Below are 17,273 nucleotides of genomic sequence, written 5' to 3' on the forward strand. Positions count from 1 at the left end.
CATGTTCTCCAAACAGACCCAAAGTGGTACCATTCATTTGTTCTTGCAAAGCTTTAAGTCCATGATTGTGATACATATACTGATCTTTACTTGCACGTTCACAGCGTGATTATATATATTTTGATCTTGGCAGGTGACCGATTGTCTGTAAGTTTTAAAATCTGTTGTTAGTTTTATTAACTTTTGGAAATGAATCACTTTATGTGTATTGTTTCTGGAGAGCTCACAGGGGTGCAGTATCTGCTCCAGCAGACCGGTCAGGTGCTGCAGGATGTGCACCCTGATTCACCTCCTCATTGAGGAGCATGATGTGGAGGATGACATGGAGGAAGGTGATCCCACAGTGCTGGAGGTCCTTCATGCCCCCAGCACATCCACACTGGTGTCCAGCCAGTGTGCCTTCATCGTCCAGCCCTCTGCCCTCTGACAGTGAAGGCAGTAACTCCAACAGTTCATCCAATATGACCAGGACTGTGGCAGCAAAAAGAAGAAGCATGAAAGAAGCACATGTTGTGACAACAACAGAAAGCTGTTGGCAGGATTTGAACCTGCAGGGGGAAGCCCCAATGGATTTCAAGTCCATCGCCTTAACCACTCAGCCACAACAACCACACACACTGGCGCCAGCATTACTCAGCATTTTCCAGCCTAGATAGTTTCCTCCCCAAAGGAAACAGCACCTTCTTGTTGTGAGGAAGCACAGCTTCCAACTCTTTTTGAGGGAATTATACTGGAGATGACAAACCTGGAGGGGAAGCGTGTGTTTGGGGACATCTGGAGAGAATTGGACCTGGTAGACCACCAAACCTACCTTGGAAGTAATACAGACAAACCAGGTTCAGTCCAAATAGTTCCAGTTTTGTTGTTGCTTCTGTCAGCAGAACTCAAAGGTATCTGGCAGGACCATGATTGCCTTTTGAGCTTCTTTAACAGAGTGCACTCTACTGTGGTGGTCATGACAAAAAAGTGGGAGGAGTCTTTGATCTCTTTGATGTCGTTAGAACCTTTGTGACATCACAGAATCAGCATCTCCTTTGATGGTTACTGATGGAACAGGAAAAGGAGATGCTCTTTGCTCTTTTTCCACTTTCAGTGCTAATTTACAGAAACAACAATAAGTCTTGGAGCCATGTTTTCTTCAGATCTAACTCGGATCACTCCAATCAGAGACACTGATGAAGTCTTTGTGCATAAGTGCTTCTCTTTGGGGTTGTCCTGGTTGGAATTTGGACAAAAAAGATGAGGAATGTCAGTCCTTCAATCACCAGGACAGCAGGTATTATCAGTGATGTCGGGTGAGGGTTGAGGAAGTAATTTGAAAGTCACAAATGTTACCTTAACTTGAGCACTAACTTGACTGTTGAATTCAGTAAGTGCTACTTGTTGGGGCAGTGCTGACTGACAAAGACAACAACATCTTCTTAGAATACAATACTGATCATTTCAATTATGAAACACAGACGACTTCCTTTTGTACAAGTGCTTCTCTTAGCGGTTGTCCTATGAGCAGAGTGGCGCAGTGGAAGCGGGCTGGGCCCATAACCCAGAGGTCGATGGATCGAAACCATCCTCTGCTAATGGCTTTTTAGCAACAGCTAGCTGTTCACTATCCAATGTATGTGGTGGTGTAGCCGAGCGGTCTGAGCTAATGATACAAATAAAATAATCTAAATCGGCTTTTATTTTGAAATGCTTGTGTGGTGCGACAGCTCCTGTTCTTTCTGTAGCTCAAAGCGTTAAGGAGTTCAAACACAACAAAACATATTAAATGATAAAAATAAAGATTTGAACAAGGAATGAAAATAAAAGTGATGAACTGTGGATGGCAGCCTGCTGTTGATGTGACTGAACAGCGATGCAGAAACCTTTATCTTGTTGTTTCTCTGTCTTGTACAGCACACAGTGGAAATGACTTCTCATTATTGCTTCCATGGCCTGGAAGTGGAACTAAAAGTGTGAGGCTCCATCTCACCACCTTCAGATTATGAGACTGACATACTGCCTGCTGCACCAACGAGGCCTGGAACCCAGAGTAAGTAAAAGAGTGAGAAGGAGGAGACCTGTCAGTGTTCCAGTATAAACATACAGCCCTGACCACTGTTGCATCCAGGCAGAGCTGACTGCTGCTTTTCATGGAGAGCAGTGACCATTGCATTGGCCGGGAATTGAACGCAGGCCTCTGGCATGGGAGGCAAGAATTCTACCACTGAACCACCAATGCTGACTGCACAGATAAACGCACCTCCAATATGATGGCAATGCAGAGTAGAGCGTAGCATATCTCCACTTGTCAACCCAACCATCTGTCTGTCAGGATGGCCGAGTGGTCTCAGGCGCCAGACTCAAGGTAAACTCCTTCCTGCACTAAAGGGCATTCTGGTCTCTGAAACTTTGACTGTTTCATAATAAAGGAGTTAGGACTTAAAACACTAAAGCCTGTGTGCTCCCTGTGGCTCCCTCAGATCCAGGACCTTTATGTCATTGCAGCTAATGGCTCGTTGAATGAATGAGTCTCTCTCAGTTGATCCCCATGTGTGTTAAAATAGTTGAGTCTTCTGTAAGCAAGAAGAGGGCTTGTTGTCATTATGACCTTCAAGATTTTATGATCAAATATGAAGAATAGCAGGGACAACAGAGAGAGAGAGAGACAGTCTCAGTACTTTTTAACCTACTCGTCCACTTTTATAGAAAGTTTATGGTCCTTAACTTATCAGACACACCAATAACACAAAGTTACAATGATCAGTCCAGGGACATTTCTGTGCGACTTTGTGCGCTTGCGCTCATCCATTTGAAGCAAACATGAAAGAATGACATATGCATCTGTGTCGCGTTGGAGATCAATGAAAGACAGGAACTGCCTTTGATCTCCAGTGACGTCACACAGTCTCGTTGTGGAGTTATGAGTTGTTGATGTTGTTCTGTAAAAATCTGCATCAGTGAAACATTCATTCATACGCGAGGACATCACGTATATTGTTGGAACAGAAAATCTTATTTTTTCTGTGTGTGCTCTGAGAAAGAGGCTCCTACTTCCTGTACTTCCTGTGCTTCATTATCAATGCTGAAGATGGCGGGGATTGAACCTGGGGCCTCACACAGACTGGTTGTGAGTTAAACTGCTAATCCTTGGTGTGACTCTGTGACGCAATGGTAGCGCGTCTGACTCCAGATCAGAAGGTTGCGTGTTAAACTCACGTCAGGGTCAGATCATCTTTTTGCACTTTTGGTAAACCCTCACATCCTCTGTGGTGCAGCAGGAAGTGTTTTTCTGAACATCCATTTCATTTCTTCACATCACAGACAAATTCTGAATTTCAGGAGGACTATTGGACTATCTTAGCATCTCTGACTGCACATCTGAAGGCACAAGATGACGACTTCAAATCCCTGTAAGATCAAAGCTGCTGCTCTCCAAGTTGACGAGCTGCCTTTGTGGCTGCAGGCTGTCATGTAGCTCAGCTGCAAACCGATCCAATGAGTGCTGTAGATCTCAGGCTGATGGTGCCAAAAGGACCACATCATCTGAAAAACCCTTCGACCTTCCACGTCTCCACGACAATACCATTTGACAACTTTGACAACCTTTGAGTTCACCATCAACAGAAACACAGCAACACAGCAACACAGAAAGGTCAACAGGTCTCTGTGGTGCAATCGGTCAGCGTGTTCGGCTGTTATCTGAAAGGATGGTGGTTCAAGCCCACCCAGGGACGATCTTTGTCTAAACCCCGATGTGGACAGGATCTCCGCCTGTCTTGTGGAAGACTGGGATTTCAATTCCTGAAGGGGGAATGTGTCTTGTGCTGTGTGTGTAAATAATGAGGTTCATCAAAACAAAACGCCACACAAGTCAGAACCAGAGCTCAGGCTGTTGGTACACAAACAAAGAAAGGCATACTTGTGGATTCACAAGATTATATCAGGATCTGACCTTTTCCTGTTCCATCAGTAACCATCAAAGGAGATGCTGATTCTGTGATGTCACAAAGGTTCTAATGACATCACAGAGATCAAAGACTCCTCCCACTTTTTCTCATGACCTCCACAGTAGAGTGCACTCTGTTAATGAAGCTCCAAAGACAATCATGGTCCTGCCAGATACCTTTGAGTTCTGCAGACAGAACCAAACTGGGCCAGGAGCCAAATGTTTGTTGGATCATGCATCCTGAAATTTCTCTCTTTTGTGCAGTCAGGATGTCCAAGCAATCTCAGACTGTCCCTGTTTTACCAGCAGCTCTACAAGTGAATCGGTCTTTTTCTTTGTCCTCAGTAAAATAAACTGCATTTAAAAGCTTCACAATGTGAACAAGCTTCCAATGACAACTGTCCCAAGTAAAGTCTCCATATTGTTCAACTTTTGCTCCTACATTAAAACAAACCACTTTACCATCAACCTCAACTGCAGTATACACATTACACTTGTGTTCACTTTGGTAATTTGGTATGATGACTACACAGGACTAGTCATCCTGCTTGACTACTCCAAGCTGAGTGGATAGTTGAGAGATCAGGGTGTTGCGCAAGATAAGTACTTCCTGTGCTTCATAATCAACACTGAAGATGGCGGGGATTGAACGCAGGGCCTCGTACATGCAAAGCATGCACTCTACCACTGAGCTACATCCCCTGCATGGTGAACAATGCCCGCTGGAAACTAATCACTAAACTGATACAAGATGAGATGCTGCTTGTGGCCAGTATGGGGATTGAACCCATGGCCTTGGCGTTATTAGCACCACGCTCTAACCAGCTGAGCTAACCGGCCTGTGTGAAAGCATTTTTTTGGCTTATTTCTTTCTTTAACCAGCTGACAGCATTGGCTGTGAAATCAATCAATCAGCCTGTTACCGGTTCAAGTCCACAGCACTGTCCTCAGCTGTTTTTGTTGGATAGTATCTGGTTTGGTTTAATCTCTTCCATAAAACGTCAGGATGTTCCAAAGGGAGACATGAAGACTCTGCAGTTACCTGATTGGTCAGAGAGTTTTAATGGAAGTCCTGCAGAAGAAGTTACATGAGTTTATCTCGACAACCTTAAAATAGGTGCTGCTGGGATGCGAGAATGATCCGAAATATCTGCCTTGAAGGACATCGTGAACTAGCAGACAATTGGTCACCTGCCAAGATAAAAATTTATATAATCACGCTGTGCACGTGCAAATGAAGATCATTATATGCATCATAATCATGGACCAGTAAAGATGGTGACAGATAGAACATCATGTTATGTCAGCACCACAAAAGTAGTTTGTACCAAGATGTACAGAGGATCTGTAAATATTGCAAAGTAAGTTGCTGACCATCATCTAACCCTCCTACCAAAGTTTGTCTCCTGTGAAAAGCAGTCAATCACCAATATCCCATATGTAACGGTTAGCACCCTTATTGACTGAAAAGCAACAGATGGGCTTGTCCGGGATTTGAACCCGGGACCTCTCGCACCCTAAGCGAGAATCATACCCCTAGACCAACAAGCCATGTGGACTGTGGAGTTCATGACAAAAAAGTGGGAGGAGTCTTTCATCCCTTTGATGTCATTAGAACCTTTGTGACATCACAGAATCAGCATCTCCTTTGATGGTTACTGACGGAACATTTGTGGGGCTTTCTTTTTTTTTTTCATTATTTACACACAGCACATTCATGTGACAGTTAATGTGACAGTTTATTATATGCTAAAGAAACTTTGGTAAGAGTCATGATGGTCAGCCACATATGTTGGGGGTATTTTCAGATCCAAAATACATCCCTGTACATCAGAGTGGTGCTGCTACGGAGTGTTGCATCAGTGGCCACCATCACTTCAAGTAACCCAAATGGGTTAGGGTTGTGATGAGGCAGTGGCCATTGATAATGCTGCCTGTCCTGCTGAATTTAGGTCACCTGCACTTATGTCAACAGTCAGAGCTCCATACACAATAAGAGTACTGAAGAAAAATACTTTAAACATGAGCTCTGTGTCACATTCATGCAGCTTGTGTAGAAACAGTTCATTCCATCAGAATGAACCTTCACCTGTCACAGTATGTAAGAAGCCATCCAGGGGATGTAGCTCAGTGGTAGAGCACATGCTTTGCATGTATGAGGCCCCGGGTTCAATCCCCAGCATCTCCAGCATTTATAATATAATGCTGTATGAAATGCTCAACTGCTCCTGCTTAGTCACTCAAACAAATTACTGAGAATGCACATACATATGTATGAGATCAAAGACTCTGCCCATCTCTTGTCATGACCTCCACCATGGAGTGCACAATGTTAATGAAGCTCCAAAGACAATCATGCTCTTGTCTTGTTCACACTTGAAATACATATAACACTCTGTATTTTTTGTCAAGTTTTTTTGCAGTTCTAGCAGCCAGCTCAGTCGGAAGAGCATGAGACTCTTAATCTCTGGGTCGTGGGTTCGAGCCCCACGTTGGGTGATTAGCAGTTTCTTCAGACCCAAAGTTACCCAGCAGAACACTGCCTCTGCCAACTTGCCTTCTTCCACCCTGACTGGTCTGCAGCTCAGCTAACTGCAGTGGACTGTGTTCAGTCAGTTTGAACCAACATGAAATAGATCAAAGGAGGCAGAGTGGGTACTAAAACTATTGACAGCTAGTGCAGCTTCAGTATGGCATCCATCGACCTCAGTCAACTCAGAGTTCAGGGATAGACTCAAAGTTCGTTGAAACTCCTACCTGGAATAACCCCCAGCTGCATGATGACATATTTATGTTCTGGGGTCAATCACCTGTATTTTTCAGTAAAAACATTTTCCCTGACTCGAATCGAACCCAGGCCGCGGCGCTGAGAGCACCGAATCCTAGCCACTAGACCATCAGGGAGTGTGAGAACACTAAAGGTTGTAATGTATGATCAATGCTCTGTGTGAGATTTTTTTTTTGATGACTGAAAAGTTCTCCCCCGTTCAAACAAATTCAAACGTTCACAACCCCCACTCCCCAAACATTGATAAAACTTACTGATCTGAACTCACCAACACGACCCCAACTAATAGCACTTACTGCTCTCACAGCACAAGTCTGTGCTTCAGTTGGGGAAATGTTGATGAAGTTCATGAATTTAGCTGATCTCACAAAATTACTAAAACTAGATGTCGAACTAAAACTACTAAAACTGATTGTAATTTTTGTCCAAATTCCAGCCAGGACAACCCCAAAGAGAAGCACTTATGGACAAGACTTCATCAGTGTCTCTGATTGGAGTGATCCGAGTTAGATCTGAAGAAAACATGGTTCCAAGAATTAATGCTGTTTTTGTAAATTAACACCGAAGGGGAAAAAGAGAGCAAAGAGAATAGAAGCCACATTCAGCTAAAAATTTTTTACTGCACATATGATCTCCTCCAAAAGAGTCTTTGCAGCCACTTCCTTGTTGTGTCGCAGTTCCAATGGACTCCCATTCAGGCTTTTACCCATCTTACATCTTCTACTTTGTTCAGGCAGTTTCAATGGTCTTGGTAATGGAATGTAATAAAGATCACATTTAGTCAATCAGGAACAATCCTCTTAAATTCATGAGGACCGTTAGCATGACACAGCACCAACAAACAGCATTTACTGCTTTATGTCCATACGTCTGTGTTTCAGTTCAGGAAATGTTGATGACAACGTTTGTTTTATATTCCAACCAAGACTTAGTCTCTAGATAAACATATCTGCATTTGTGTTGTGAGTCATGGCTCCCACCAAACCTGCTGTCTTTGTCAGTCAGCACTGCCCCAACAAGTAGCACTTACTGAATTCAACAGTCAAGTCAGTGCTCAAGTTAAGGTGACTTTCAAACTAATTCAGATGTTCTTAACCCCCACACCCCAAAAACTGATAAAACTCGTGATTGACTTCTGAAATCACCAACACTACCCCAACAAATAGCACTTACTGCTCTCAGAACACAAGTCTGTGCTTCAGTTGGGGAAATGCTGATGACAAATTCACTCACTCAGCTGATCTGAAGAAATCTATAAAAACTGGTTTTAATACCATCCAGGACAACCACATAGAAAAGCATTTATACAAAAGGAAGTTGTCTGTGTAATTGAAACGGTCAGTATTGTATTCTAAGAAGATGTTGTTGTCTTTGTCAGTCAGCACTGCCCCAACAAGTAGCACTTACTGAATTCAACAGTCGAGTCAGTGCTCATGTTAAGGTAACATTTGTGACTTTTAAATTACTTCCTTAACCCTCACCCCACATCACTGGTAATTCCTGCTGTCCTGGTGATTGAAGAAAAGAAGGAATGGCATTCCTCATCTTTTTTGTCCAATTTCCAACCAGGACAACCCCAAAGAGAAGCACTTATGCACAAAGACTTCATCAGTGTCTCTGACTGGAGTGATCTGAGTAAGATCTGAAGAAAACATGGCTCCAAGACTTACAGTTGTTTTTGCCATTTAACAATGAAAGTGGAAAAAGAGAGCAAAGAGAATAGAAACATTCATGGAGAAAATAGTCATCAATGTCTCTCATTGAATTGGCTAAGTCACATTAAGCTTTAATTCTGACCTAACTCTGGTGATTAGTGATTAGGGTAGTGTTGTTTCAACTGATCTGAAGAAATCTGTTAAAAATGGGAATCTTCATCAATTTGTTGAAATTCTAACCAGGACAACCCCAAAGAGAAGCACTTGTGCACAAATAATTCATCAGTGTTTCTGATTGAGGTGATCTGAGTTAGATTCTAAGAGTCTAATGGGAAATGGGTAAAGGAAGGAAAACTTCTGAAATCACCAACATTACCCCAACTGATAGCACTTACTGCTCTCAGAACACAAGTCTGTGCTTCAGTTGGGGAAATACAAAGGGGAAAGACAACTGATTAACTGATCACAATGAATCAATTTAGCAATGTTTTGTCAAATTCCAACCAGGACAACCCCAAAGAGAAGCACTTATGCACAAAGTATTCATCAGTGTCTCTGATTGGAGTGATCCGAGTTAGATCTGAAGAAAACATGGCTCCAAGAATTAATGTGGTTTTTGTGAATTAACCCTGAAAGGGGAAAAGAGAGCAAAGAGAATAGAAGTCACATTAACCTTTAATTTTTACCTCACATGATCTCCTCCAAAGAGTCTTTGCAGCCACTTCCTTGTTGTGTCACCGTTCACCCTAACCCTCCCTTTCAAGCTTTTGCCCATCTTATACCTGAATGAAACCACTCCCACAGCTCCCTGTCTACTTAGTTTGGGCGGTTTCAATGGTCTTGGTAATGGTTTGTAATGAAGAACATATTTAGTCCATCAGGAACAGACAACGATCCTCTTAAATTCATGAGGTCCGTTAGCATATGATGAGAGGACTGTTAACTGCAGTGATTAGTGTTGCTGCAGCTGATCTGAACAAATCTTTTCAAAATGGCCATCTTTGTTGTTGTTTTATTTCAACCAAAACTTCTTTTCTACCAAATGGTTGCATAAACTCCCTGTCCTGATTAATGCTTGGACGGAATGAACAACTTTTGAAATCACCAACTCTGCCCCAACTAATAGCACTTACTGCTCTGAAAACACAAGTCTTGATGAGAAATGTATGCTTTTAACTGATCTCAAGAAACATTTCAACCAGAGCAAGCTCAAAGAATGAGTTAGAATTAGAATGCTTTTATTGTCATCATACACGATGTATAACAAACTTTAAAGACAACTCTGTTCTGCAAAATGCATTTATAAAATAAGAAAGACATAGTAAAAAAAGTTTGAATAAATTTACAAAAGGAGCCAGTAAGAATAAATGTACAGTTGAGAATTAGCATGACTGCAGAGAACGGTGGAAATAAATATAATGTCCACTAAGAGAAGCACTGATCCACATGTCACCTCCAGTTAAAGTAACATTTGGGACTTCAAAAAAATTCTTTAGAGGTCACAAACTTTTCCCCCAAGAAGTAGCTATGACTGAATCCAACAGTCAAGGTAAGAAGAAAGAAAGGACACATTGACAGAACCACCGTGCTTCATACCAGGACACACCAGTGTGACTCATGAATCTTCATGAATCATGACTTTCAAACTACTTTCTTCACCCCCACCCCCAAAAACACTGATAAAACTTGCTGTCCTTGTGATTGACTTTTGAAATCACCAACTCTGCCACAACAAATATCACTTACTGCTCTCAGAACACAGAGCTGTGCTTCACTTTGGTTAATGTTGGGGATGAATTCAGGCAGTCAGCTGATTGCATAGAAGAATCTAAATAAATGGCAATCTTTATCTATTTTTCTTTTTTTTTGTTGACTATCAAACAAGAACAACTCCAAAGAGAAGCACTGATGCAGAAAATAATCATCAGTGTCTCTCACTGAATCCACCAAGTCACATAAAGCCTTTGTTTCAGATTAATCTTTGTGCCACCGTTGCAATGGACTCTCTTTCAGACTTACTTATTTTATTTTACTCACCTGACTTATCTTAAACTAAAATGATGCACCCTGTCCTCCTTCTGCAGAAAGTTTCAATTCCAGCCACATCTCACATCACAAGTCTGTGCTTCAGTTCAGGAAATGTTGATGACAAATTTGTGAATTTAGCTGATCTCAAGAAACAAATAAAAAAATGTGTCAAAATTCCAAACAGGACAACCCCAAAGAGAAACACTTTTGCAGAAATGAATCAACAGTGTCTCTGACTGATGTGATCTGAGTTAGATACTAAGAAGAAATTTATTCTTTACTTCTTTATTGTTTTTGTCAGTTAACGCTGCCCCAACAAGCAGCACTTCCTGAATTCAAAACTCAAGTCAACACTCAGGTTGGATCATAAATTGTGACTTTATGAAAACTTTTTCTCAACTTTTTTCAAGCAGTGTGTTGAATAAATGTGTTGTCCTCCTTCAGCAGGAAGTTTCTGTGGTCTTGGTAACAGTTTGAAGAACAGAATGATCAGACAACGATCCTCTTAAATTCATGAGGACCGTTAGCATATGATGAGAGGACTGTTAACTGCAGTGATTAGAGATTAGGGTTGTGTTGTTGCAGCTGATCCAAAGAATCTATTTAAAATGGCAAATCATCATAATTCTTACTGAATTTCTGAGCAGGACAATCCCAAAGAAAACCATTTATGTAGAAAGGAATAACTGTAGCTGTCTGAGTTAGAGCCTCAGATATGGCTATGGAAGTGCAACAGTCAGAGCTCCATACACAATAACAGTCTTGCTTCTGTTTACCAAAAGCCTCCGAAGTCCACCCTGTATGCTGTATCTCCAACAAAGAATGAGGGCATCGATCCCACTACCTGTCACATGCTAAGCGAGCGCTCTACCATTTGAGCTAATTCCCCTGTATGCATGCTAGTACACATTTTCATTTCTGGTGATGACATCACCCAGCCCCCCATGTTCTCCAAACAGACCCAAAGTGGTACCATTCATTTGTTCTTGCAAAGCTTTAAGTCCATGATTGTGATACATATACTGATCTTTACTTGCACGTTCACAGCGTGATTATATATATTTTGATCTTGGCAGGTGACCGATTGTCTGTAAGTTTTAAAATCTGTTGTTAGTTTTATTAACTTTTGGAAATGAATCACTTTATGTGTATTGTTTCTGGAGAGCTCACAGGGGTGCAGTATCTGCTCCAGCAGACCGGTCAGGTGCTGCAGGATGTGCACCCTGATTCACCTCCTCATTGAGGAGCATGATGTGGAGGATGACATGGAGGAAGGTGATCCCACAGTGCTGGAGGTCCTTCATGCCCCCAGCACATCCACACTGGTGTCCAGCCAGTGTGCCTTCATCGTCCAGCCCTCTGCCCTCTGACAGTGAAGGCAGTAACTCCAACAGTTCATCCAATATGACCAGGACTGTGGCAGCAAAAAGAAGAAGCATGAAAGAAGCACATGTTGTGACAACAACAGAAAGCTGTTGGCAGGATTTGAACCTGCAGGGGGAAGCCCCAATGGATTTCAAGTCCATCGCCTTAACCACTCAGCCACAACAACCACACACACTGGCGCCAGCATTACTCAGCATTTTCCAGCCTAGATAGTTTCCTCCCCAAAGGAAACAGCACCTTCTTGTTGTGAGGAAGCACAGCTTCCAACTCTTTTTGAGGGAATTATACTGGAGATGACAAACCTGGAGGGGAAGCGTGTGTTTGGGGACATCTGGAGAGAATTGGACCTGGTAGACCACCAAACCTACCTTGGAAGTAATACAGACAAACCAGGTTCAGTCCAAATAGTTCCAGTTTTGTTGTTGCTTCTGTCAGCAGAACTCAAAGGTATCTGGCAGGACCATGATTGCCTTTTGAGCTTCTTTAACAGAGTGCACTCTACTGTGGTGGTCATGACAAAAAAGTGGGAGGAGTCTTTGATCTCTTTGATGTCGTTAGAACCTTTGTGACATCACAGAATCAGCATCTCCTTTGATGGTTACTGATGGAACAGGAAAAGGAGATGCTCTTTGCTCTTTTTCCACTTTCAGTGCTAATTTACAGAAACAACAATAAGTCTTGGAGCCATGTTTTCTTCAGATCTAACTCGGATCACTCCAATCAGAGACACTGATGAATTCTTTGTGCATAAGTGCTTCTCTTTGGGGTTGTCCTGGTTGGAATTTGGACAAAAAAGATGAGGAATGTCAGTCCTTCAATCACCAGGACAGCAGGTATTATCAGTGATGTCGGGTGAGGGTTGAGGAAGTAATTTGAAAGTCACAAATGTTACCTTAACTTGAGCACTAACTTGACTGTTGAATTCAGTAAGTGCTACTTGTTGGGGCAGTGCTGACTGACAAAGACAACAACATCTTCTTAGAATACAATACTGATCATTTCAATTATGAAACACAGACGACTTCCTTTTGTACAAGTGCTTCTCTTAGCGGTTGTCCTATGAGCAGAGTGGCGCAGTGGAAGCGGGCTGGGCCCATAACCCAGAGGTCGATGGATCGAAACCATCCTCTGCTAATGGCTTTTTAGCAACAGCTAGCTGTTCACTATCCAATGTATGTGGTGGTGTAGCCGAGCGGTCTGAGCTAATGATACAAATAAAATAATCTAAATCGGCTTTTATTTTGAAATGCTTGTGTGGTGCGACAGCTCCTGTTCTTTCTGTAGCTCAAAGCGTTAAGGAGTTCAAACACAACAAAACATATTAAATGATAAAAATAAAGATTTGAACAAGGAATGAAAATAAAAGTGATGAACTGTGGATGGCAGCCTGCTGTTGATGTGACTGAACAGCGATGCAGAAACCTTTATCTTGTTGTTTCTCTGTCTTGTACAGCACACAGTGGAAATGACTTCTCATTATTGCTTCCATGGCCTGGAAGTGGAACTAAAAGTGTGAGGCTCCATCTCACCACCTTCAGATTATGAGACTGACATACTGCCTGCTGCACCAACGAGGCCTGGAACCCAGAGTAAGTAAAAGAGTGAGAAGGAGGAGACCTGTCAGTGTTCCAGTATAAACATACAGCCCTGACCACTGTTGCATCCAGGCAGAGCTGACTGCTGCTTTTCATGGAGAGCAGTGACCATTGCATTGGCCGGGAATTGAACGCAGGCCTCTGGCATGGGAGGCAAGAATTCTACCACTGAACCACCAATGCTGACTGCACAGATAAACGCACCTCCAATATGATGGCAATGCAGAGTAGAGCGTAGCATATCTCCACTTGTCAACCCAACCATCTGTCTGTCAGGATGGCCGAGTGGTCTCAGGCGCCAGACTCAAGGTAAACTCCTTCCTGCACTAAAGGGCATTCTGGTCTCTGAAACTTTGACTGTTTCATAATAAAGGAGTTAGGACTTAAAACACTAAAGCCTGTGTGCTCCCTGTGGCTCCCTCAGATCCAGGACCTTTATGTCATTGCAGCTAATGGCTCGTTGAATGAATGAGTCTCTCTCAGTTGATCCCCATGTGTGTTAAAATAGTTGAGTCTTCTGTAAGCAAGAAGAGGGCTTGTTGTCATTATGACCTTCAAGATTTTATGATCAAATATGAAGAATAGCAGGGACAACAGAGAGAGAGAGAGACAGTCTCAGTACTTTTTAACCTACTCGTCCACTTTTATAGAAAGTTTATGGTCCTTAACTTATCAGACACACCAATAACACAAAGTTACAATGATCAGTCCAGGGACATTTCTGTGCGACTTTGTGCGCTTGCGCTCATCCATTTGAAGCAAACATGAAAGAATGACATATGCATCTGTGTCGCGTTGGAGATCAATGAAAGACAGGAACTGCCTTTGATCTCCAGTGACGTCACACAGTCTCGTTGTGGAGTTATGAGTTGTTGATGTTGTTCTGTAAAAATCTGCATCAGTGAAACATTCATTCATACGCGAGGACATCACGTATATTGTTGGAACAGAAAATCTTATTTTTTCTGTGTGTGCTCTGAGAAAGAGGCTCCTACTTCCTGTACTTCCTGTGCTTCATTATCAATGCTGAAGATGGCGGGGATTGAACCTGGGGCCTCACACAGACTGGTTGTGAGTTAAACTGCTAATCCTTGGTGTGACTCTGTGACGCAATGGTAGCGCGTCTGACTCCAGATCAGAAGGTTGCGTGTTAAACTCACGTCAGGGTCAGATCATCTTTTTGCACTTTTGGTAAACCCTCACATCCTCTGTGGTGCAGCAGGAAGTGTTTTTCTGAACATCCATTTCATTTCTTCACATCACAGACAAATTCTGAATTTCAGGAGGACTATTGGACTATCTTAGCATCTCTGACTGCACATCTGAAGGCACAAGATGACGACTTCAAATCCCTGTAAGATCAAAGCTGCTGCTCTCCAAGTTGACGAGCTGCCTTTGTGGCTGCAGGCTGTCATGTAGCTCAGCTGCAAACCGATCCAATGAGTGCTGTAGATCTCAGGCTGATGGTGCCAAAAGGACCACATCATCTGAAAAACCCTTCGACCTTCCACGTCTCCACGACAATACCATTTGACAACTTTGACAACCTTTGAGTTCACCATCAACAGAAACACAGCAACACAGCAACACAGAAAGGTCAACAGGTCTCTGTGGTGCAATCGGTCAGCGTGTTCGGCTGTTATCTGAAAGGATGGTGGTTCAAGCCCACCCAGGGACGATCTTTGTCTAAACCCCGATGTGGACAGGATCTCCGCCTGTCTTGTGGAAGACTGGGATTTCAATTCCTGAAGGGGGAATGTGTCTTGTGCTGTGTGTGTAAATAATGAGGTTCATCAAAACAAAACGCCACACAAGTCAGAACCAGAGCTCAGGCTGTTGGTACACAAACAAAGAAAGGCATACTTGTGGATTCACAAGATTATATCAGGATCTGACCTTTTCCTGTTCCATCAGTAACCATCAAAGGAGATGCTGATTCTGTGATGTCACAAAGGTTCTAATGACATCACAGAGATCAAAGACTCCTCCCACTTTTTCTCATGACCTCCACAGTAGAGTGCACTCTGTTAATGAAGCTCCAAAGACAATCATGGTCCTGCCAGATACCTTTGAGTTCTGCAGACAGAACCAAACTGGGCCAGGAGCCAAATGTTTGTTGGATCATGCATCCTGAAATTTCTCTCTTTTGTGCAGTCAGGATGTCCAAGCAATCTCAGACTGTCCCTGTTTTACCAGCAGCTCTACAAGTGAATCGGTCTTTTTCTTTGTCCTCAGTAAAATAAACTGCATTTAAAAGCTTCACAATGTGAACAAGCTTCCAATGACAACTGTCCCAAGTAAAGTCTCCATATTGTTCAACTTTTGCTCCTACATTAAAACAAACCACTTTACCATCAACCTCAACTGCAGTATACACATTACACTTGTGTTCACTTTGGTAATTTGGTATGATGACTACACAGGACTAGTCATCCTGCTTGACTACTCCAAGCTGAGTGGATAGTTGAGAGATCAGGGTGTTGCGCAAGATAAGTACTTCCTGTGCTTCATAATCAACACTGAAGATGGCGGGGATTGAACGCAGGGCCTCGTACATGCAAAGCATGCACTCTACCACTGAGCTACATCCCCTGCATGGTGAACAATGCCCGCTGGAAACTAATCACTAAACTGATACAAGATGAGATGCTGCTTGTGGCCAGTATGGGGATTGAACCCATGGCCTTGGCGTTATTAGCACCACGCTCTAACCAGCTGAGCTAACCGGCCTGTGTGAAAGCATTTTTTTGGCTTATTTCTTTCTTTAACCAGCTGACAGCATTGGCTGTGAAATCAATCAATCAGCCTGTTACCGGTTCAAGTCCACAGCACTGTCCTCAGCTGTTTTTGTTGGATAGTATCTGGTTTGGTTTAATCTCTTCCATAAAACGTCAGGATGTTCCAAAGGGAGACATGAAGACTCTGCAGTTACCTGATTGGTCAGAGAGTTTTAATGGAAGTCCTGCAGAAGAAGTTACATGAGTTTATCTCGACAACCTTAAAATAGGTGCTGCTGGGATGCGAGAATGATCCGAAATATCTGCCTTGAAGGACATCGTGAACTAGCAGACAATTGGTCACCTGCCAAGATAAAAATTTATATAATCACGCTGTGCACGTGCAAATGAAGATCATTATATGCATCATAATCATGGACCAGTAAAGATGGTGACAGATAGAACATCATGTTATGTCAGCACCACAAAAGTAGTTTGTACCAAGATGTACAGAGGATCTGTAAATATTGCAAAGTAAGTTGCTGACCATCATCTAACCCTCCTACCAAAGTTTGTCTCCTGTGAAAAGCAGTCAATCACCAATATCCCATATGTAACGGTTAGCACCCTTATTGACTGAAAAGCAACAGATGGGCTTGTCCGGGATTTGAACCCGGGACCTCTCGCACCCTAAGCGAGAATCATACCCCTAGACCAACAAGCCATGTGGACTGTGGAGTTCATGACAAAAAAGTGGGAGGAGTCTTTCATCCCTTTGATGTCATTAGAACCTTTGTGACATCACAGAATCAGCATCTCCTTTGATGGTTACTGACGGAACATTTGTGGGGCTTTCTTTTTTTTTTTCATTATTTACACACAGCACATTCATGTGACAGTTAATGTGACAGTTTATTATATGCTAAAGAAACTTTGGTAAGAGTCATGATGGTCAGCCACATATGTTGGGGGTATTTTCAGATCCAAAATACATCCCTGTACATCAGAGTGGTGCTGCTACGGAGTGTTGCATCAGTGGCCACCATCACTTCAAGTAACCCAAATGGGAAAGATCCTTATTGACAGCATTGTTGCGCTTTGCTACATCTGAACTAAAGATACAAATAAAATAATCTAAATTGGCTTTTCTGATTTGGCTGATCTGAATAGGTTTAA

The 17,273-nt window shown here is 42.6% G+C and overlaps 11 non-coding genes and 1 pseudogene across 11 annotated transcripts; 3 read left to right on the plus strand and 9 right to left on the minus strand.

Moving 5' to 3' along the window:
• The window catches only part of LOC115053648 (NACHT, LRR and PYD domains-containing protein 12-like), a 135,799-nt pseudogene that overhangs the window by 75,314 nt on the left and 43,212 nt on the right, over positions 1-17,273 (minus strand).
• On the minus strand, positions 528-609 carry trnas-uga (transfer RNA serine (anticodon UGA)). The gene has a single exon. It is a non-coding gene; the product is annotated as a tRNA-Ser (tRNA).
• On the minus strand, positions 2,151-2,221 carry trnag-ccc (transfer RNA glycine (anticodon CCC)). Its single transcript has one exon. It is a non-coding gene; the product is annotated as a tRNA-Gly (tRNA).
• Positions 3,137-3,208, plus strand: trnaw-cca (transfer RNA tryptophan (anticodon CCA)). Its single transcript has one exon. It is a non-coding gene; the product is annotated as a tRNA-Trp (tRNA).
• Positions 4,695-4,768, minus strand: trnai-aau (transfer RNA isoleucine (anticodon AAU)). The gene has a single exon. It is a non-coding gene; the product is annotated as a tRNA-Ile (tRNA).
• Positions 5,408-5,479, minus strand: trnap-agg (transfer RNA proline (anticodon AGG)). The gene has a single exon. It is a non-coding gene; the product is annotated as a tRNA-Pro (tRNA).
• trnaa-ugc (transfer RNA alanine (anticodon UGC)) lies at positions 6,045-6,116 on the plus strand. The gene has a single exon. It is a non-coding gene; the product is annotated as a tRNA-Ala (tRNA).
• Positions 11,870-11,951, minus strand: trnas-uga (transfer RNA serine (anticodon UGA)). Its single transcript has one exon. It is a non-coding gene; the product is annotated as a tRNA-Ser (tRNA).
• On the minus strand, positions 13,493-13,563 carry trnag-ccc (transfer RNA glycine (anticodon CCC)). The gene has a single exon. It is a non-coding gene; the product is annotated as a tRNA-Gly (tRNA).
• trnaw-cca (transfer RNA tryptophan (anticodon CCA)) lies at positions 14,479-14,550 on the plus strand. The gene has a single exon. It is a non-coding gene; the product is annotated as a tRNA-Trp (tRNA).
• trnai-aau (transfer RNA isoleucine (anticodon AAU)) lies at positions 16,037-16,110 on the minus strand. Its single transcript has one exon. It is a non-coding gene; the product is annotated as a tRNA-Ile (tRNA).
• Positions 16,750-16,821, minus strand: trnap-agg (transfer RNA proline (anticodon AGG)). Its single transcript has one exon. It is a non-coding gene; the product is annotated as a tRNA-Pro (tRNA).

This window comes from Echeneis naucrates, chromosome 2 (genome assembly GCF_900963305.1).
Source record: "Echeneis naucrates chromosome 2, fEcheNa1.1, whole genome shotgun sequence".
Classification (NCBI taxonomy): domain Eukaryota; kingdom Metazoa; phylum Chordata; class Actinopteri; order Carangiformes; family Echeneidae; genus Echeneis; species Echeneis naucrates.